We start from the raw sequence: 22,651 nt of genomic DNA, 5'->3' as shown, positions 1-22,651 counted from the left end.
TTATTATTAAGTCTAATTACAAAAGCTAAACATGATTATGATCAGTATGCAAAAGTTACAGAAACATAGTTTAAACATTAGAGGCACACCAAACAAGCCTACTAGTAAATTGAGGGATATTAATAAAATACTTGACCAGTATTCTTCAAAATTGTCATCAAAGTCATCAAAACCCAGGAAAGCCTGTGAAACTGTAACAGCTTTGAAGGAGACAAAAGAAATATGATATCTAAATAGAATGTGATATCTCAAATGGAGCAAAAAAAAAAAGCACTAGGGAAAAACTAATATAATCTGAATAAAGTATGGACTTTAGTTAATAATATCATATTAATATTGAATCATTAGTTGTGACAAATATATCATAGTGATGTAAGATGTTAAGAATAGGGGAAACTAGGTATGGTGATATACAAGAACTCTCTACTAACTTTGCAATTTTTCTGCAAATTTTAAAATATTCTAAAACTAAAATTGTATTTAAATAATTTCAAAGTTACAGAATGGAGTGAGATAGAGACTGACTGGGATGGGCACGAGGAAACTTTCTGGAGCGATGATAATATTCTATGTTCTGATAGAAATTTGGGTTACACAGGTATATCCATCCGTTACAACCTATTGATTTACTCACTTAAGCTTTGTGTGATTCACTGCATGTAAATTTTATTACAAAAAGAAAAAAATCTACAAATAAATATTGAAATCCAATAAATAATATGCATAGTGAAGCATTTTGGGAAAAGTATACTTATTTCAGCAACTTATCTTGAAGTTAAAGGTAATATAATACTTTAAAATATAAGATGGATTGAAGGGATGAGTGGAGTGATAGTAAGAGAGATATGTGAAAAAACATGTAAAGTAAAATGTTAATGGCAGAACATTGGTAGTGAAAAAAACTGTACAAGTGTTTCTAGTTTTCTATGTTTTAAATTTTTTTATGATGCAGTGTTGAGAAAAATTTGCAAAAAGACCTAAAGTAGAAAGTCCTTATAATCTCCCCTCTCAATAATAACCATTGTTAAATTTGTTGTATATTTCTCCACATATTTCTCTATATTCTACATATATTTTAATTATTTTATTTTATTTTCAATTACAGTTAACATTCAATATTATTTTGTGTCAGTTTCAGGTGTATAGAGAAAGAAGTTTGATTAGACATTCATATGATTTACAAAGTAATCCCCCCAATATTTCGAGTATCCACCTGGTACCATACTTAGTTATAACATATCATTGACTGTATCCCCCTATGTTGTGTTACATCCTGTGATTATTTTGCAACTACCAAATACAATACAACTATACACATACAGTCCTTCACTCATTATTTTCATGTAATCATTTATCTTGGATGTTTTCTAATATCTTCTTTTTAATGTGGCTCCATGATAGTCCATCATATGTTTACACAATAATTTTTTTCAAGGAAATTTTAGTTGTGCACAAGGGTGTTTGTTTATTACTGTTACCAATTTTGAAACAGTGGATATCATGACACATATCTTTGTGTACTTGTATGAGTATATTTGTGGATAAATTGCTAGAAATATTTTAGTTTTGTAAATGTGGTAAGTGAAAATACATTAGTAATTGTTTGTTTTCATTTTAATTTTTATATTAGTGATGTTGAACATTTTTTCTATGTATGGCTTTTTGTAGTTCTTATGTTAATAGCCTACTCATTCTTTTTGCCTAATTTCCTTCTCTGTTTTGATTTGTAAGAGCTCTTTGTATAGTAAGTTCATTGTAATATGTGTTGAAAATATTTTTGTCTTTTATATTTTCCTACAATTTAGCTTTCAAAATGTTTATTTCGGAGCTATTTTTCACTTTCTTTGGTCCTGCCAATTTCATGTTTTGTGTATGGCTTTTGTCATTCTCCATCTTCTTTCTTTCATATAAAACAGCCTTTTGAAGTAGCTAATACATGTAAAAGGTGACATTAGTTCTGCCATGATACACAGAAGATGATGAAACACTGGAATTGGACCCAGGTCTTCTCAGTTCTAGTCTACTACCTTTCTCATTACCAAGAAAAAGTAGAAATAGTTATCTCAACTTAAGAGAAAGGAAAACTTCTTTCTCTATGCCTGTTGCTATATCCTGTGTGTTTTTCTTTTTTTTAATTTTTTTAAAAATTTTTAATATATTTTATTGATTTTTTTTGCCCCCCTACCACCCTCCCTCCCACACATCCCCTCCCTCCCCAGATTTTTGTGTCCATTGGTTGTACTTATATGCATGTATAAAAGTCCTTCGGTTGATCTATTATCTCCCCCAGATCTTCCTCCCCTCCCCGCTGTAATTTGACAGTCTACTTGTTGATATACTGTCTCTATATCTATCTTTTGGTTCATCAGTTTATAGTGCTCTTTATTGTCCACAAATGAGTGAGGTCATGTGGTGTTTCTCTTTCATTGATTGGCATATTTCACTCAGCATGATGTTCTCCAATTCCATCCAGGTTGCTGCAAATGATGAGAATTCCTTCTTTTTTATGGCAACATAGTATTCCATTGTGTAGATGTACCACTGTTTCTGGATCCAATCATCTGCTGACGGGCACCTAGGCTGTTTCCAAATTCTGGCTATTGTAGATTGTGCTGCTATGAACATAGGGGTGCATATATCCTTTCTGATTGGTGTTTCTAGTTTCTTGGGATATATTCCTAGAAGTGGGATTACTGGGTCAAATGGGAGTTCCATTTTCAGTTTTTTGAGGAAACTCCACACTGTTCTCCACAGTGGTTGCACCAGTCTGCATTCCCACCAGCAGTGCACGAGGGTTCCTTTTTCTCCGCAACCTCGCCAACACTTGTCGTTTGTTGATTTGTTGATGTTGGCCATTCTGACAGGTGTGAGATGGTACCACATTGTTGTTTTGATTTGCATCTCTCGGACAATTAGTGACTTTGAGCATGTTTTCATGTGCCTTTTGGCCTTCCTTCTGTCTTCTTTTGAAAATGTTCTATTTAGGTCCATTGCCCATTTTTTAATTGGATTATTTATCTTCCTTTTATTTAGTTGTATAAGCTGTTTGTAGATGTTGGACATTAAACCTTTATCAGTGGTATCATTTGCAAATATGTTCTCCCACATTGTGGGCTTTCTTGTTGTTTTGTTGATGGTTTCTTTTGCTGTAAAAAAGCTTTTTATTTTGATGTAGTCCCATTTGTTTATTTTCTCTTTAGCTTCCATTGCCCTAGGGGTAGTATCAGTGAAGAAGTTCTTTTGGCATACATCTGAGATTTTGCTGCCTGTGGATGCTTCTAGTATTTTTATGGTTTCCTGTCTGATGTTTAAGTCCTGTATCCATTTTGAGTTTATTTTTGTGAATGGTGTAAGTTGGTGATCTAGTTTCATTCTTTTGCATATGTCTGTCCAATTTTCCCAACACCATTTTATGAAGAAACTGTCTGGACTCCATTGTATATTCGTGCCTCCTTTGTCAAATATTAATTGAGCATAGTGATTTGGGTTGATATCTGGGTTCTCGATTCGATTCCATTGATCTATATGTCTGTTCTTGTGCCAGTACCAGGCTGTTTTGAGAACAGTAGCTTTGTAATATAGTTTGAAGTCTGGTGTTGAGATCCCTCCTACTTTACTCTTCTTTCTCAGGATTGCTGTGGCTATTCGGGGTCTTTTATTGTTACAAATGAACTTTTGGAGAGTTCTTTCTAGGTCGGTGAAATATGTCGTTGGTATTTTAATGGGGAGTGCATTGAACATATAGATTGCTTTAGGAAGTATGGACATTTTGATGATGTTGATCCTACCAATCCATGAACATGGTATGTTCTTCCATCTCCTTACATCTTCCTCTATCTCTTTTTTCAGTGTCGTGTAGTTTTCCGCATATAGGTCCTTTACTTCCTTAGTTAAATTTATTCCTAAGTATCTTAATTTTTTGGGTGCGATGGTAAATGGAATTGCTTTTTTAGTCTCTGTTTCTGCAGTTTCTCTGTTGGTGTATAGAAAAGCCATGGATTTCTTGGCATTAATTTTGTATCCTGCTACATTGCCAAATTCATTTATTAAGTCAATTACTTTTTTAATGGAGACTTTTGGGTTTTTTATGTACAATATCATGTCATCTGCAAATAAGGATAACTTTACTTCTTCTTTTCCAATTTGGATGCCTTTTATTTCCTCCTCTTGTCTAATTGCAATGGCTAGTACTTCCAGTACTATGTCAAACAGGAGTGGCGAGAGTGGGCATCCCTGTCTTGTTCCTGTTCTTAGAGGGAATGGTTTTAGTTTTTGCCCATTGAGTATAATGTTGGCTGTGGGTTTATCATATATAGCTTTTATTATGTTGAGGTATGATCCTTGTACTCCCACCTTGTTAAGAGTTTTTATCAGAAAAGGGTGTTGGATTTTATCGAATGCTTTTTCTGCATCAATTGATATGACTATATGATTTTTATCTTTCAATTTCTTTATGTGATGTATCACGTTTATTGATTTGCAGATATTGTACCATCCTTGCATTCCTGGAATAAATCCTACTTGGTCGTGGTGTATGATCTTTGTGATGTTCTTCTGGAGTCGATTTGCTAGAATTTTGTTGAGGATTTTGGCATCTATGTTCATGAGGGATATTGGCCTGTAATTCTCTTTCATTGAGTTGTCTTTATCTGGTTTTGGTATTAGGGTGATGCTGGCTTCATAGAAGGAATTTGGAAGTATTCCTTCCTCTTGGATTTTTTGGAATAGTCTGAGGAGGATAGTTTTTAGTTCTTTCTTGAATGTTTGGTCAAACTCTCCTGTGAAGCCATCTGGCCCTGGGCTTTTGTTTGCTGGAAGCTTTTTGATGACTGTTTCAATTTCTTCCCAAGACACTGGTCTATTGAGATTTTTAGATTCTTCCTGATTGAGTTTTGGAAGATTATATTTTTCTAGGAATATGTCGATTTCCTCCAGGTTGTTCAGTTTGTTGCAGTAGAGATGTTCATAGTATTTTGTAACAATCCGTTGTATTTCGGTGGGGTCTGTTGTTATTTCACCTCTTTCATTTCTGATTTTGTTTATTTGGGTCCTCTCTCTTTGTTTCTTGCTTAGTCTGGCTAGAGGTCCATCTATCTTGTTTATCCTTTCAAAGAACCAGCTCTTGGTTTTGTTGATCTTATGTATTGTTTCTTTGGTCTCTATGTCCGTTATCTGTGCTCTGATTTTTGTTATTTCCTTCCTTCTACTTACACTGGGCTTTTCTTGTTGCTCTTTTTCTAACTCTTTGAGTTGTAGAGTTAGATCATTTGTTACACTTTTTTCTAGTTTTTTGCAATAGGCCTGTAAGGATATGAACTTCCCTCTCAAAACTGCTTTTGCTGTGTCCCATAGATTTTGGATTGTTGTGTTTTCATTGTCATTTGTTTCCAGGATGTTTTTAATTTCTTCCTTGATTTCTCTGGTAACCCAGTCCTTGTTTAATAGCATGCTGTTTCGTCTCCATGTGTTTGATTTCTTTGGATTATTTTTATTGTAGTTAATTTCCAGTTTTATGCCATTATGATCTGAGAAGATGCTTGATATGATTTCTATCTTCTTGAATTTGAAAAGACTTTGCCTATGTCCCAAAATGTGGTCTATCTTTGAGAATGTCCCATGTGCATTTGAGAAGAATGTATATTCTGTGGCTTTGGGGTGGAATGCTCTGAAGATGTCAATTAATTCCATCTGGTCTAGTGAGTCATTTAGGATTGATATTTCTTTTCTGATTTTTTGTTTAGATGATTTGTCGAAGGGTGACAGTGGGGTATTAAAATCTCCTACTATGATTGTATTGCTGTTAATCTCTCCCTTAATGTCCTCCAGCAGTTTTTTTATGTATTTGAGTGCTCCTGTATTGGGTGCATATATATTTACCAGGGTTATTTCTTCTTGTTTGATTGCTCCCTTTATTATTATGAAGTGGCCTTCATTGTCTCTTGTTATGTCCTTCACTCTGAGATCTAATTTGTCACATATAAGTATTGCTACCCCAGCTTTCTTTTCATTTCCATTTGCCTGGAAAACCTTTTTCCATCCCTTCACCCTCAGTCTGTGTGCATCTCTTTTTCTGAGGTGGGTTTCTTGTAGACAACAGATGTATGGGTCTTGTTTTCTTATCCAATCTGTTGCCCTATGTCTTTTGATTGGAGCATTTAAACCGTTTACATTTAATGTTATTAATGATAGGTACTCATTTGATGCCATTTTTATTCTATACCTCTGTGTTCCTTCTTTGCTTCCTATTTCTTTATTTTTACAGTAGATCATTTAGCATTTCTTGCATTGCTGGTTGGGTCGAGATAAATTCCTTTAGTCTTTTTTTGTCTGTGAAGCTCCTGATTTCCCCTTCAATTTTGATTGATAGCCTTGCTGGGTACAGTATTCTTGGATTCAGACCCTTTCTTTGCATGACTTTGTATATTTCATCCCATTCCCTTCTGGCCTGATAAGTTTCTGTTGAGAAATCAGTTGTTAGTCTGATGGGGGTTCCTTTATATGTAACTTTCTGTCTCTCTCTGGCTGCTTTTAAGATTCTAACTTTGTCATTGGTGTTTGCCAATTTAATTATAATATGTCTTGGCGTCGGTCTTCTGGGATCCACTTTGCTTGGGACTCTGCGAGCATCTTGGATTTGTGTGGGGTTTTTCTTCTCTATCTCAGGAAAATTTTCTGTCATTATTTCTTGAAATATGTTTTCCATATCTACCTCGGTTTTCTTTCCTTCCGGAACCCCTATTATTCGAATATTGTTTTGTTTTGCATTGTCCCAAAGCTCCCGTAGGCTCTCCTCCTGCTTTTTAATTTTTTTTTCTAGAAGCTGCTCTAATTGGGTATTTTTTTCCATCTTGTCTTCTAGCTCACTGATGCGATCCTCTGCTTCTTCTAATCTGCTCTTGATGTTTTCTATTGAGTTCTTCATAGTAGCGATGTCATTTTTCATTTCATCTTGAGTCATCTTCATTTCCTCTTGGGTTTTTTTCATTTCCTCTTGGGTCTTACTCATATTGTCAAATTTGTCTTCCATTCTTTTTAGCCATCTTAAGATCGTTACTCTGAATTCTTGCTCTGGTAGGTTGCTTACCTCTATATCGTTTACTTCCTTTTCTGGTGAAGCCTGCTTTTCTTTCATATGCAGGCTGTTTTTTGGTCTCCCCATGATCTAGGATGTCTGGTTGTGTAGTTCTCTCTCTCCTGCTTTGATTTAAAGGCACAAAATACAACACAACCAGGTACAACACACAAGGCACTGAATAGAAATGTGTTTGCGATATTAATAACCACCAATAAGGGTGACTAGAACCCAGCTAACAAAAACATACAATCAAACAAAAAGCATAGGCAAATCAATCTTATAAAAGAAAAGCATACAACTTCAGTAGAGTTAACATTCAACATACAACTTCAAAGAGTTAGAGAGAAAGACTGTTTTGTTTTTTTTTGTTTTGTTTTGTTTTTAGGACAACTGCGAGGGAGGTGTGAATGGGTTTGGAGCAGGTAGTTGGAAATTAGATATATACAAGTAGGGTGAAATTTTAGGAGGGGGTAGACAGAAGGAATGGGGGAAATCTAGAGCAGGAAAGGGTTAAGATAAATAGGGTATCAAAGGAAAAGATTGGAATTAGGGTGAAGGCATAAAGGTAGGGTTGAGATAGAATAAAGCGTTGGAGAAAGAAGGATAGATAAAGACTGTAGAACAGTAATCCTGAAATTAAAATATATATATATATATATATATATATATATATATATATATAATCAAATGAAATAAAAATAAACAAAAGAAAATAAGATGAAAAAGGTAAATTAGTAGTAGTAATAATGTTGATTACATATACAATGTAATAATTATCAAGATAAAATCAAGTGAGGAAAAAGAAAAAAAATAGTTTCTTGAGTAAACGTTGCAAATAATGAAAACAAAAGTTTAAAAATTTAAAAAAATAATAACAAAATTTAAAAAATTTAATTAAAATTTGCAGTAATGAAGGTCATTTGTTTCCTCTATTGTTATGATCCAGTCCTGATTTTTAGGCAGGTTTTGCTTTGTTTTTATTACACTAGAGTCAATTTGTGAATTAGCCTCTGGGGGCAGTGTTTCTAGGTTGACTTCCAGACTCTAGACTAGAGCCTCTCCAGCTTTTTTTTTTTTTTTTTTGTCCTCTCTGAAGCTGGAACTACGGAGGGGGGGAGGGGGCAGGTCCGAGCAACTGGAATCTCCTGCAACTCTCAGATATCTCTCCGAGCCAGATCCAAATGTGTTGCTCTTTAGATATCTCCCCTGCCAGGAGCCCCGTCCACTTTCAAGGGTGACAACAGCCCAACAGCAGGGGCTTCTACTTGTAATCACCACCCTTGTCCTCCAGCTTCCGTGAGCGTGCTCTGTGTGCGCAGGTTTTTTGTTTTCGCCGCGAGCGCTCTCCACCCTCTCCCCGCGAAATCTGACCTTTTCGCTGAGCAGTGGGGCAATCCTGTGAGAGCAGGTGTTCGCGCCGCCTGGGATCCGCGTTCTGGGGTCACAGATGCTTGGTGGTCGCTGCGGCTGTGGATATTCAGGCCTCTGACATGATCCTATCTTCCTCTCAAAATGGCGAGGTTTCCCCGTCCAAGCCTGTAGGTAGCTCTGGGCAGGGACACAGCCCTCGTGGGTGCTTCCCTGTGAGGGGCACCTCTGTCAGCAGCCCCCCAGCAGTTTCTTCTGGTGTTCACTGTCTCCCAGCTTGCTGATAAACACTCACAGCACAAGACCCTCAGTTGCTCTCTCTTTCTGCTTCGGGAGAGGGCTCAGAATCCGCCCATCTATTCTTCCTCCATCTTACCTCCTCCCTGTATGTTTTTCTATACACAAATAAGCTGCCTGTCCCATATTATACAGTCATGCCTACCAATCTCAAAAGGGCCCTCCTATTGTTGCACAATATTTGGGATTTTTGAATTAGCTCTTTCAAACCTTCTCCACAATAACAATTTAAAATATTCTTCACTTTTACCAAACCTGTGATCATCATCCTTCATTTCCCTGCTCTCTCATTTCACAGTGAGAATAAAAACTCAGGTGGGAATGTTTAACTGCCTCCCCCACCCTTCCTAAATCATATAACTAGGTAGGGCCCCATCTAGAGCTTCCTCCCCCTTCCTGTCACAAAAGAGAGAGGAGGGGGTCCCAAGAATTCCATTCCACTAACTCCAGAACGCAGTTTTGTTATCCCCCATCTCTTTCCTGTACCTTCACCTCTCCATGTCTATTGACTCTCCTCTCTGTATTGAAACATATCCAAACCTCTCCCCTCTTAAGAAAGAAATGCAAACACACTTTTCTTCAATCCTAGGTCCTCCTCAAAAACCAACTTTCAATGAATGACTGGAGTTTGATGAAGATTCTGAAAACTTCTACAGCTTGTAGAGATACAGACCTGCATAATAGATGTGTCTGCCCTCTGAGATTTTACAAGATCCCTGAAAGAATAAATCAGTAATGTTTAGGAGAGTTTGGATATTGTGAGTGTTCTATTATATTCTTATTTTTAAAAGACAATATTTGTATGGGGGTTTGTGGAGGCTTTTAAATAGAGAGGGGGTAGGAAGGGAGGGAGGGAGGGGGAGGAAGAGAGAGAGAGAGAGAGAGAGAGAGAGAGAGAGAGAGAGAGAGAGAGATGTGCTAGAGTTTATTTGCTTTTTTAGATGCCTTGAGAAACTGAGTCAGGGAATGGCCTGCGATAAGACATTTCTCCTTCAAAGTTCTGATTCTCTACATAGTTACTCACATGCAGAGCTCTCACAAGCTGTACCTGTTTTACTATTCAAATAATGATTTGAAGGGCCATCAGTCTTAAGCTGCTATAGTTTGAGTTTAATCTCATGACTTGAGGCGAGTCTGAAGTGACTGGGTGACTCAATGAGGTTTGACTCAAGTATGGTCATCACTGATCTCAAGACCCTAAAATTTTCCTTAAGCCTCTACCCTCAGCCTTGTTTCTATTCTCCTAGAATAGGACCTAGATTCAGCATTATCCCTCTGTAGATCAAATGGCCTTTGTGAGAAGCAGCACAGCATAATGTTTATGAACACTGACCCTAAAGTCATTCTGCCTGAGTTCCAATTCCCCCTCTGTCACATGCTAGTAACTTTGGTGAGTTATTTTATACCTCTGTTTGTTTATATATAACATGAGGATTTATTGAGATCATGTATATAGAGCACTTGGATGAGAGTTTGATAAGTAGTGAGCCTCCTGTGTTTGCTATTATAAATTCTAGACCCTCTGGCCCTGACTTTCACCTGTTATCCAGATCCACTCCAACTGGTTGCTTCATATATTCCCCTGAAAGTCTCTGAGAAACTCATGTCCATAATTGTCTTCCTGTCTCCTTCATTGCTACCTGTGCAAGATTCTTTCTATTTACTCATCTCTGTTAGAGAACATGCCATCCAAACCTAACAAGCTTGACCCTCCCATCACACTCACCATAGATATTCTATCAGTTATATAGCCCTGCCAGGTCTACCTTTTCAAATTCTCTAATGTGGGTGATGAAGATGTTCTGAAGTTACAGAATCTGTATATTGTATTTTCTGTTTGCCACCCAAAGTGAAATCTCCTTTCTTTACCATTTATCCTCTTTTACCTCCCCCACCCCTTTTTTTCTGATAATCACCATATTGTCGTCTGTGATTTGTTTTTCTTAATCCCATCACATTTTTCATCCAGTCCCCCCAACCCACCTTCCCTCAGACAGCTGTCAGCCTGTTCTTTGTATCTATGTGTCTGTTTCTATTTTGCTTACTTATTTGTTTGTTGATTGGATTCCACATATAAGTAAAATCATATGGTACTTGTCTTTCTCTGACTGGCTTATTTCATTTAGTATAGAACTCTCAATAGAATTGTATACTTAAAACCTATATAATTTTATTAACCAATGTCACCCCAATAAACTCAATAACAATTTTTAAATGTTCCAAAATTGATGGTAGTGCTAATTGCATACCATGTGAATGTACTAAATATCACTGAGTTGTACAATTTAAAGTGGTTCAAATGATAAATTTATGATAAGTGTATTTTACCACAGTTTAAAGAATCTGCCCATGTCTCTCCACTGGATCCATAGCCACTACCATCTCCTCTGGAATACTGTCATAGCCTCCTAACTGGTTTTCATGCTTCCATTTTTGCCTACCACCAAAGGTACTGATTCCATAGGTCTGAAGGTAGAACCTGGGAATCTGCTCTATTAACAAGCACCCTTCAGAGAGTGTACTGAAGTTTGGGAATCACTGTCTACAGGATGAAGCTCAAACTCTTTAGTCTGGCAAGATATTTCCTGTCTTCCCTAGTGTGGCTCTCTTCCCCTTTATTTTATTTTTTCTTTTCTCTTTTTTTATTTTTTAAAAATTTCTTTATTGATTAAGGTATTACATATGTGTCCTATTCCCCCATTACCCCCCACCTCCCATTCATGCTCCCACTCCCCTGTTGTCTGTGTCCATTGACTATGCTTATATGCATGCATATAAGTCCTTTGGTTGATCTCTCCCCTTTATCCCCCCCTTGTCCCCTACCTTCCCTGAGGTTTGACGTTCTGATTGATGGTTCTCTGTCTCTGGATCTATTTTTGTTCATCATTTTATGTTGTTCATTATATTCCACAAATGAGTGAGACAATGTGATATTTATCTTTCTCTGCCTGGCTTATTTCACTTAGCATAATGCTCTACATCTCCATCCATGTTGTTGCAAATGGTAAGAACTCCTTTTTTACTGCAGTGTAGTATTCCATTGTGTAGTTGTACCATAGTTTTCTAATCCACTCATCTGCTGATGGGCACTTAGGCTGTTTCCAAATCTTAGCTATGTTGAATTGTGCTGCTATGAATATAGGAGTGCATATATCCTTTCTGATTGGTGTTTCTAGTTTCTTGGGATATATTCCTAGAATTGGGATCACTGGGTCAAATGGGAGTTCCATTTTTAATTTTTTAAGGAAACTCCATACTGTTCTCCACAGTGGCTGCACCAGTCTGCATTCCCACCAGCAGTGCACGAGGGTTCCTTTTTCTCTGCATCCTCGCTAGCACTTGTCCTTTGTTGATTTGTTGATGATAGCCATTCTGACAGGTGTGAGATGGTACCGCATTGTCGTTTTGATTTACATCTCTTGAATAATTAGTGACTTTGAGCATGTTTTCATATGTCTCTTGGCCTTCCTTCTGTCTTCTTTTTGAAAAGTGCCTATTTAGATCAGTAGCCCATTTCTTGATTGGGTTGTTTATCTTCTTTTTGTTAAGTTGCATGAATTTCCTGTTATTTTATGTTTTCTTATTGTTGCTTTATATTTTGGGCAAAAATGATAACTGAGAATGAACTGAGGAGTAGGATTAAGAGAATCATCTGAACTTCAAGAGAAGAAAGGGAGAGTTCTGATTTTAGATTTTAGCTCAAATCGTAACTTCACCACTTACTACCCTGTTTCCCTGGCTTTGTTGTTCCATTCACAGTGAATGATTTTGAAGGGGCAGGGATATAAAAAGATTCTAATCAGACAGGAAATATTTAGCAATCATATTCATGAATCTCAATAGTGGGAGCAAGAGTGAGCAGACCATAGGAGACTTTTTCTTTTGACTTATTGTAAATTTTCCTCATCATTGTTAAAAGGGATTTGCTAATCTATACGAATAAAAGCCTAGGTGGCCCTCAAATGTGATGTCATCACAAGATGGACACCACAAAGATGGCCACCACAAGATGGCCACCACAAGAGGGTCGCTACAAGAGGGCTGCCACAAAGATGGCCACCACAATATAGCTGTGCACACAGTGGAGGCGGGGCCTGGAGGAGAAGGTGGATGGTGGCAGGGGAGGGTGGTTATGGGTGATCAGGTCAGCAGTGGAGGGCAGATGGTGGCAGGGGAGCAGTTAGGAGGTGATCAGCTGGCAAGCAGAAGTGGTTAGGGGCAATCAGGCAGCCGAGTGGTTAGGAGCCAGTGGTCCCAGATTGTGAGAGGGATGTCTGGCTGCCAGTTTAAGACCCATCCTGGAAGTTGGACACCCTTCTAGGAGTGCCAGATTGTAGAGGATGCAGGCTGAGCTGAGGGACACCCCCCCTCCCATGCACACATTTCATTATCCGGTCCTCTAGTTAAAAATAAAAGGAATTACCCTGTTTCCCCAAAAATAAGACAGTGTCTTATATTAATTTTTGCTCCCAGAGATGCGCTAGGTCTTATTTTCAGGGGATGTCTTATTTTTCCATGAAGAAGAATATGGTACACATTTATTGTTAAATGAAAATAAAGGAAATTTACTACCTGTATACGGTAAGGCAGTACAGTAGTTGTCAACACAAACCAGACAAACTGTTAATCCTACAGTATCAAGAAATTACTCATTCAATGACAATCATGTCATCATCTTCTGGAACATCATCATAAAAATCCAATTCCTGAATTTCCTGGTGAATTTCTTGTGACTCCATTTCTTTCAGAATCAGTGAACCAAATCTCTCATGTTTAGCAATAGCACTGTCTTTAAATGAGTACTTCTTGTCAAGGTAGCCTGCTCAAAGTGCATTTGCATTGCAACTGCCAGTGATTTTCTCCCATGAATTCTTCACCCAAGTCCCAACTTCTTTCAGTTTAGGTTCCACAAAGCTTCCACGCTGATTTCTCTCCATCCTACTTTCAATGTAGTCATTAATTTCCATGAGCAAATTGTCTTTGAATGGCTTGCAATATCAAAAGTCTGGAGATAGGCCGTCATTCCTGTGGGAATCATTATCTGATCTATTTTTCTCTCCTGAAGAAATGTCTTCATGTCTTTAGCGTGGTGGGTGCTGACTGCATCCCAGACTAGCAGACCTCTTTGGCTCCCTCGCATAACAAGCGGCAGCATTAATTCGACCCACTTCCTTATAACTGCTTGTGTGGCCCAGGCTTTTTCAGTTTCAAGAATAAAAACGCCTAAAACATGTTCAATCTTTTCCTTCTTGCCCTTAGAAATGATTAAAGGTGAGATTTTAGTGCCATCCAGACGAATTGCCAAAATACAAGAAACACGTGCACTTTCATAAGCAGTGGAGGGAATGTACACTAAGGAGGCACCCCGCTGTTCAATTGTTGTTTGAGATGATTGGCCCATAAACACTGCAGTTTCATCCATAGCAATCATGTTGGAAAGATTGTATTGTATTTAGAGAAGTCAGCATCATCAATAAAGGACTTGAATGCAAGTGCTCGCTTAATAACTTAAGTATCTTCCAACCTAAACAATGTTGTACTGGTAGATCTTCTTAAAGACAGTTCAGTTTGCTGAAGGAAATTATCCAGCCAGTGTTGTGATGCTTTGAAGTCTTTGGGGGCTATGTCAAACTGTGGTGCCATTGCAACGGCAAATTCTTGAATCTGAGCCCTATTCACAACCAAAGCCTTTGCTCGCCTATCAACAACCCATTCACAAATCAGGTCTTCCAGCTCGGAAAATAATGGTTGCCGACCTGATCCACACTTGTGCTTTTTAGCATTTCCCTTGTCCACTTGTACAATGAGGTTACCATACTCTGCTCGCCATTTTAGGACCAATCGGATACTCAGCATCTTCTCTTTGCAGAAAGCAGTAAGATTTTGGCCCCAAGAGTCTTCCAGGATTCCTTTCTTGTACTCCACAGAGTAGCTTTTTCTTTTTGCGCTTATTTCTAGGGGTAAAAAAAAAAAGGAATTGGGGTATCAAGGTGGAGGGAGGGGGATCACTTAATATGATACAGGGGGGATTAGAGGGGGGAATCAAAATGGCACAGGAGAATCAGAGGGGGGGGTTGCCATTTTAGTAACCCCTTTTTATCCTCCTGTGTCATTTTGATTGCCCCCTCTGATCCTCCTGTGTCATTTTAAGTGATCCCCCTCCCCACACCCCTGCGCCACTGAACACCTTCACCAGACATCCCCCTACCCCTTTATCAGACATTTACCCCCTATGGTCTGCCTGGGGACTGTCACTGGGCTTGCTGGGGCCTGGATCTGGGCTGGAGCAGGGTCTGCCACTGACTGAGAACCTTCAGTCATCATAAGGGCGGCTGCGAGCATCAGGTAGTGTCACCAGAGACAGACCAGCACTCACCACGTCCAGTCCTCTCTAATCCTCCTGTTCTTCTACAGGCATCTGCGAAAGCCTCCTCCTCTCTCCTGTCCCGCACTCGCTGCTCACTCTGACCTCTGCTCTGCCTCCACACAGCAGTGACGTCAGGACTCTGCGTAATGTCACTGGTTGCTACATGCTAGTCGCCAGTCGGGGCAGCCATAGCGACCAGTTTATGTAAATTAATTTTCATTCTGAGACAGAGCCTGGGGGGGCCTTATTTTGGGGGGGATACCTTATATTTCACTCAGAAGGAAACCTGTAAGTAGGTCTTATTTTTGGAGGATGTTTTATTTTCAGGGAAACACGGTAGACACAAAGAAAGTTACTTAAACTTTTTGATTCAGTGTCCTTATCTGTGTTTTATTTTTCTTTTTAAGCATTATGCTACAATCTGACTGTGAGATTAAGTTCAATGCCAAGAGTTTAGTATTTGCATACTTTTACTTAAAGGAAATAATGCATGTTAAAGGCATAGTTTTTTAATAAAAATCAGAGAGCTCTTTTCTCAGAGCTTAACTCTATGTGTGGTCCATATCAAGATCTAAGTACATTTTGTGGTGCTACTGTTGTTATTAATATCATTAAAGTTGGGGCTAAGATCAAGCACACATGCAGAGAGCTTAATCTTGGCAAGGTGAAGGAACACATCCTCTTGAGAGCTGGAAGCATTTGAGATGGCTATGTGGAAATGTCTCAGATGGAAGTTGAAGAAGCTCTTGTCAGTTGGTCTCAATCATCTCAGTAATGAAGGAGGTGAAGTCATCTCCTGAGAATGAGGGGTGTGATGGGAGTGGGGGCTTGAGGTGATGGCAGGAAGTTTGGAGCAGCTGCTATAGGGAATGTGATAGGGAGTCAGCAAGTGAGGAATGAATGGATTGTTGAACAGCCATACTGTCCAGCTTAGAGTAGAGCATGCATTGGCAGTGAACCCGATAAGCAGGGTTTCTCTAACAGCCAAGAATGGAAACAGTCACCTTCAAGGGGTCACACTTCTTGCATATTAGAAAGGCAAGAAAAGGACAAAAGTTAGGGTGGTAAAGGATTCTTGAGTAAGCACAAAAACAGTGGAAATATCCATTCTTAAAAAGAAAGACCCACTCGTTTATTCAACAGATATTTGACTACCACATACTGTATAAATACTACACAATTGCCTGGGCATGGCAGATGTTATAAAGAACCAGACACACACAATCCCTGCATTCAGCATATATCCCCACAAGAACTTGCACAAAAATGTTCATAGGATCTTTGTTTATCATTGTGAAAAATGGGAAACAACCCGAATATCTACCCTTCAACAGATGAAATGACAAATAAATTATGGTACATACTGCAATTACTCAGTAATAAGGAGAAAATAAATATTGATTCATGTAAGGACATGGGTGAATCAGTATGCTGAGTAAAAGTGCACATTGCATGACAAAATTTATATAAAATTCTAGAAAATGCAAATTTAAAGCAACAAAAAACAATCAGCAATTTTCTGAAACAGTACAAAGAAGGCAGAAAAGATCATAAAGAAACTATTCATAGTGGATATATTTATTAACTTAATTTTAGTGATGATTTCACAGGTGCATGCATATGTCAAAAATCAACCGTTATATATTTTAAATGTGTGCACTTTCTTAGTTAACTATATCTCAAAAAGTTACAAAAATAAATTATAAATATTTCAAAGGGACCTAAAATTTTTAGCATTCATGGAATTTACAGCCCATAAGGGGGAGAATATAGATAATAAACTAATAACTAAACAAATATGATATTTTTAGATATTTTTTAACTTCTGCTGTGAAGTTAAAGTGGGGTTATGGGATAAAGAATAGGGTGGGGACAGAGAGAAAAGAGCAACTAAATTGGTCAAGGACAGTCTCTGGGGAAGTGACATTTGAACTGAGACCTGAATAATGAAAAGGAAAAAGCCATGAGAAAATGTGGAGGAAGAATATTACAGACAGAGGAAACAGAACATACAAAGGCTCTGAGACAGAAAGGCACTTGATGTGTTCAAGGAGCAGCAAGAAGATGGTGTAACTTGAGTTTATTGAACAAGAGGGAATGGTATTAGGAGATTAGGTTTAGAGAAGTTGGCAAAGGTCAGTGAGGCCTATAGATTATGATAAGGAATTGGGATTCTATTCTAATTGCATGGTTAATCTAATAGAGGGACTTAAGTAAAGATGGGACACAATCTGCTTAATGCTTTAATACTGCTCTGTCTATTGGGTAAATAACTAACTGCAGGGGGGCAAGGGTAAATAAATAAGACCAGTTAGGGATTGTTATGTTAATTATAAATAATGTGTGGTAAATCTAGGGTGGTAGAAGTAGAGATTATGAGAAATGATCATATGTAGAATCCCTTTTGAAGATAGAGTAAAAGGACTTAGTTCCTAAATTGAATATGGAAGGGTGAGGGAAAGGGTATAAGCATTATGACACCTATTTTGGCTTAATTATTTACAAAAAAATGGGGAGGATTAATGTGTCAATGCCTTCTAGCCAAACAGGAACTAAACTATTCAGGGGTCCTCAAACTTTTTAAAGTGGGGGCCAGATCACGGTCCCTCAGAGAGCTGGAGGGCCGGACTATATGAATTACTAATTCCTACTGTAACACCTCGGCTGCACTCACTGCCCAAAAAACCTGGCGGGCCGGATCAGACTCCTCTGCGGGCCGCATGTGGCCCGCGGGCCGTAGTTTGAAGACGCCTGCATTGAACAAGTTGGATATATTACTCATGGCACCAAGGGAGATTTCAAACCATGGAGAATCATAGATATATAAGTAAAAGTGCTAGAAAGGACTTATTATTGGATTGGAGCTTATGTTAGGTGATTTTAGGCAGAATCAAAGGAAGCAAGTGTTCACTCTGGATTGGATGCTATTAGGAAGTGAGGGTAATTATTTGATTGGGTATCATTTCTTTTTCTTTTGGGGGAAGAGAGAGAGAGAGAGAGAGAGAGAGAGAGAGAGAGAGAGAGAGAGAGAGAGAGGGAGAGAGAGAGAGAGAGACCTGTTATTCCACTTACTTATGCATTCATTGGTTGATTATTGTATGTGCCCTGATGGGGGATGGAACACATAACCTTGGCATATCAGGATAATGCTCTAACCAACTGAGCTACCTGGCCAGGGCTATGGTTGGCTATCTTAATACATCTTATGTAGAATTAAGGAAAGGTAGAGTGAGTCTAAAGCCAAATGGGTAGAGAAGTGGCAGTCATTAGATTAGCCAGGGAGGAAGAACAGTTAGCATTTTGTGAGTTTCACAGTAACCTAATTTTTGTTTGCACTTAGATAACATTATAAAATGGTCTTTTGTCTCACTCTATCATGCGTACAGAGACATTTTTTATCATTAGACTAGTCTGATGTTGTTGTTCTGTGAGATAGTTTATATCCAACAAGAGTATAACATACCCTACCTGTGAATAAAAGGCCAGCTTCTTACCAATAGTGAGGACTAGATATAAATGTCAGACTAGTTCCCAGATCCTTTTTTCTTTTTTCAAGTAGAAGAACTTGGGGATAAGGGACTCAAAAGCTAACCTTAAGACAGGTTTAGATACCCAAGTAGAGATGTTAAGTAGTCAGTCAGATGTGCAAGTCTGGAGCTCAGAGTAGGAGTTTAAGAATAAAAAGTACATACAAAATTTGGGTATCATGATTGTAAAGATGATATTTATATATGAAGATGACATTTTGAATGTTGGAACTAGTTGACATCACCAAGGTAAAGAGAATACATGGTAAAGAGAAGAGGTCCCAGAATGGAGACCTCAACAATGAAAGGTTGAGGAGATGAGGAGGAACCAACAAAGGAGACTAAGAAGGAAAAGGACTAGTGAATAAGGAGACAAACCAGGATCCTGAGCTATTATCAAAGTCAAGAGAAAAGTTTTGCCAAAACCGGTTTGGCTCAGTGGATAGAGCACCGCTCTTCGGATTGAAAGGTCCCAGGTTTGATTCTGATCAAGGGCATGTACATTGGTTGCGGGCATATCCCCAGTAGGGGGTGTGCAGGAGGCAGCTGGTCGATGTTTCTCTCTCATCGATGTTTCTAGCTCTCAAATTCTTACTGAAATGTAGTCATACATGGACACCATAGTCCTCCCCAGAGTTCTAAGAGCATTTGACAGAAAGAGCAAGATGTTATTTTCCCCAGCTGGGTAGTTCAGTTGGTTAGAATGTTGTCTCATACAGCAAAAGGTAGCAGGTTTGATTCCCATTCAGGGCTAATACCCAGGTTGCATGTTCAATCCCCAGTCACGCAGGAGGCAACCAATGGATGTTTCTCTCTCACATCCATCTCTCTCTCTCTCTCTCTCTCTCTCTCTCTCTCTCTCTCTCTCTCTCTCTCCTCTCTTTAAAATAAATAATTAAAAAAACTAATTGCTCCTTTTTTTAAAAAAAAGGCACAAAAAGTAGAATGTGATTTGAGAAGCTGTGGGAAGTACAGTACACCCCAAAATGTAAACATTTCAAGATATCTTTCCTTCCAGATTCCACTGAGATCCACACCAGAGACATTTTTCTTGGATTTCACCCTCACATTGTTCTAAGTGATCTAGTATAAAATATGAATATCCTAGAGGAGGTGTCATCTGAAGCAATTAAGTCTTGCTGCTTCTATATAAAGTAACTTAGTGCTTGCCTTTTTCTGTGGCTTTAAAGGACACTATGGCACCATAACAGGAATGTACTTAACACTTCTAATCTGTACACTTTTACAAATAGTTAAGGTGGTAAATTTTACATTGTGTATATTTTAAATATAGTGTACATCTATCTTTCTATATAAAAGCCTAATATGCAAAGTGTCCCCTCAGGAATTCTACTGACCAGGAGTTCTATCGCTTACTATGATATGCACTGACCACCAGTGGGTGGCACAGAATTAAGGAAGGCCCCTGCCAGCAGCTATGAGATATCACCCTGTATAATCTGCACTCTTTTAGAGGATGAAGCAAAGGCAACCAAGACCATGCCCTTCTTCAAATCACAACTGATGGGGGACTGATTTGGTAATCTGGTCCCATTTTCTAACATCTTGCACAAACAGAAGAGTTAAATTAATAGTACTATTTGGCTTTCTGGAATGACTGTAGGTTGTGTCAAGTAATAAAAGGGGCTGAGAGGTGACCGCCCATCTAATGTCTCCTAAAGCCATTTTGAAGGATGGTTCACCTAATATTGACTATTGACCAATTTAACCTATTCACCCTTGTTGGTCCTCAGTCATGCTCCCTTACATTCACAGACCACTTTAAATTGTTCTTCCTCCTACTTCCCTCCTAAAGCCCACAGCATGTTATTCTTTCCATTCATTTTCTTCCCTTATGCCCTCTCTCAGTCACTGACTATGTCTTCAAAATCTATACTACAGTCCTGGTAGATCCCTGAAAATACAACGTTATTGTCATAATTTGTTCAAGGCACTGTGGAGATTTAGGGAAATGGGTATAGAATGGGATAATGAGACAGTTATGCACAGATTCTTGGTCATCCACGATTCTAAGAAGGGGTTAATTAGGCTCAGAAATATGGCAACTAGTGGCCAAGTCTCTCCAATTATCTTTTTAAGCAATGAACATAAACTTTACACATTGAAGAATTTACTCTTCCCTCTTCCCCCACACAACTTCCCAAAGAAGGAAAATGAAACTATAAACTGAACATCTTATGCTTCTACAGCTGATGTACTTTCCCTAGCCTTTCCCCACATGTTATTTCACTTGACCTTCAAATTCCCACCAGTGGAGTCGGGCCCAGAGAAGTTAAATATTTCACTCTGAGATCAAAAACTGCTAATTAATAAAGCTATTGCTGGACTCCAGTTCCTCTGATTCTAGCCTTGCGTACTCTCCAATGCCACTGCACATTCAGGCAAGATTGTTTAGAAAGTATTTGTTTGTTGCTACAAATCATGTGCCGATCTTTGGTTTCTAAAAGAGATGGCAAATTGGAACAAAGATCATAAATACAAACAAATGAGAGATCCCATTTATATCTCTCTATAAAAGTGAATCAACAATGCATAATTATGTCTGTAATGGAAGAAAAACTTCAATTTCTTTTTTCACTATTAACACTTTCAGATATTAGAACTCAAAACAACTTTTAAACAGACTTTGTTCCAAGCCTCAAGTTCCAAGTAAGGGATTGTGGATCTTCTTAATTATTATTAATGGAGCAAATATCTGAACCTGAAGTGAAACAGGATCTGCTTACACAGAAGAGAGAAATAGACTGCTCGGTGGGTTGAAAAAAGCAGACTCTAATTTATTAGAATCACATTAAGGAGAAGGCTAACATTTTCCCCAATTTGTACAGTCATCTCATGCTACTCAGGAATACATTATCAAAACTGGAGGCTAGCCAAACATCTAGTTTTGCTTTTTTCTCTATATATTTTGCTGGGCACAAATGATCACATCAATGCTGTTGACACCTCCACTGGGTGGTAGAGTGTCCAGACTTCTGGGAAACTTCATCATCTGAGACACAGTTACATCCTTTAAGGTGCTTGAAGAAAGCTACTGGCAGTAAAGGAAATCACTCTTCCCAGGCTAGTTCACTTTTTTTTTTTCCACTGGGGAAGTTCTGTAGCTACTCTTGCTACATGTTCTTAATGAATAACCTAATCATCATAAAAAGCTTAAAATATTTTAAAAATGGATTTTTCCCCTGTGGGATTTGTTTTACATAGCTGGCACATTGATGTTTGTCATAGGCATTGTCTGAACTATTCCCAGCTTCCTTCCTTCTTTACTTCCTTTTTTCTTTCTTTACTTCCTTCCTTCCTTCTTATGTTTAATTAATAAAACAATCTTGTGTCCCAAATTATGATACATAAGTGACTGATGTTGTTGTACCTGAAATACATACACTATTGTAATTATCTGTTCCTCAGTATGCCAAATAAATGAGGGGCACTGTTGTACTTGAAATACATTTCTGTGGAATGGTCCCTTGAGAATGCATCTGGCATGGCTAAATATATGTGCCCTCCCTCCACACACCACTCAGGCCTTCCTGCCTGGCCTGGAGATGATTTCACAACATCCTCTCTCTTCCTATCATTGTCTGGGACTGTTGCCCAATCCCTGGCCCCCACCTGCAAGACAGGGGACTATCTTAGTGCTGAAACTGGGACTGGAGAGGAGCCAATGGAGTAAGGCCAGTGCATCTTCAAGGAGTTGACCCTGGGAATGAAAGATCATTTAACTTATTAATAGCTCCAGTAAAATACCAGATGGGCTACAAGTTCAAAATCAATGCCTCAGACAAGGTTTGTGTATTATCAATGCATTTAAGTTACATCTTTGTCCTGCTATTACTGAGAAACCACCAGTATTTAAACAAGTTGGCTTAGTGTTAAGAGGTGAATTTGTGTATTTGATGAAGACCAAACAGCTATCATCAGGTATAAGCATTTAAGCCATAAACAGACAAGTTTCTGATGACCTTCTTGAGACAAGGATAATAAATCAATAAATAT

This window comes from Pipistrellus kuhlii, unplaced genomic scaffold (assembly GCF_014108245.1).
Source record: "Pipistrellus kuhlii isolate mPipKuh1 unplaced genomic scaffold, mPipKuh1.p scaffold_m20_p_29, whole genome shotgun sequence".
Classification (NCBI taxonomy): Eukaryota; Metazoa; Chordata; class Mammalia; order Chiroptera; family Vespertilionidae; genus Pipistrellus; species Pipistrellus kuhlii.
This window is presented reverse-complemented; position numbering follows the sequence as displayed.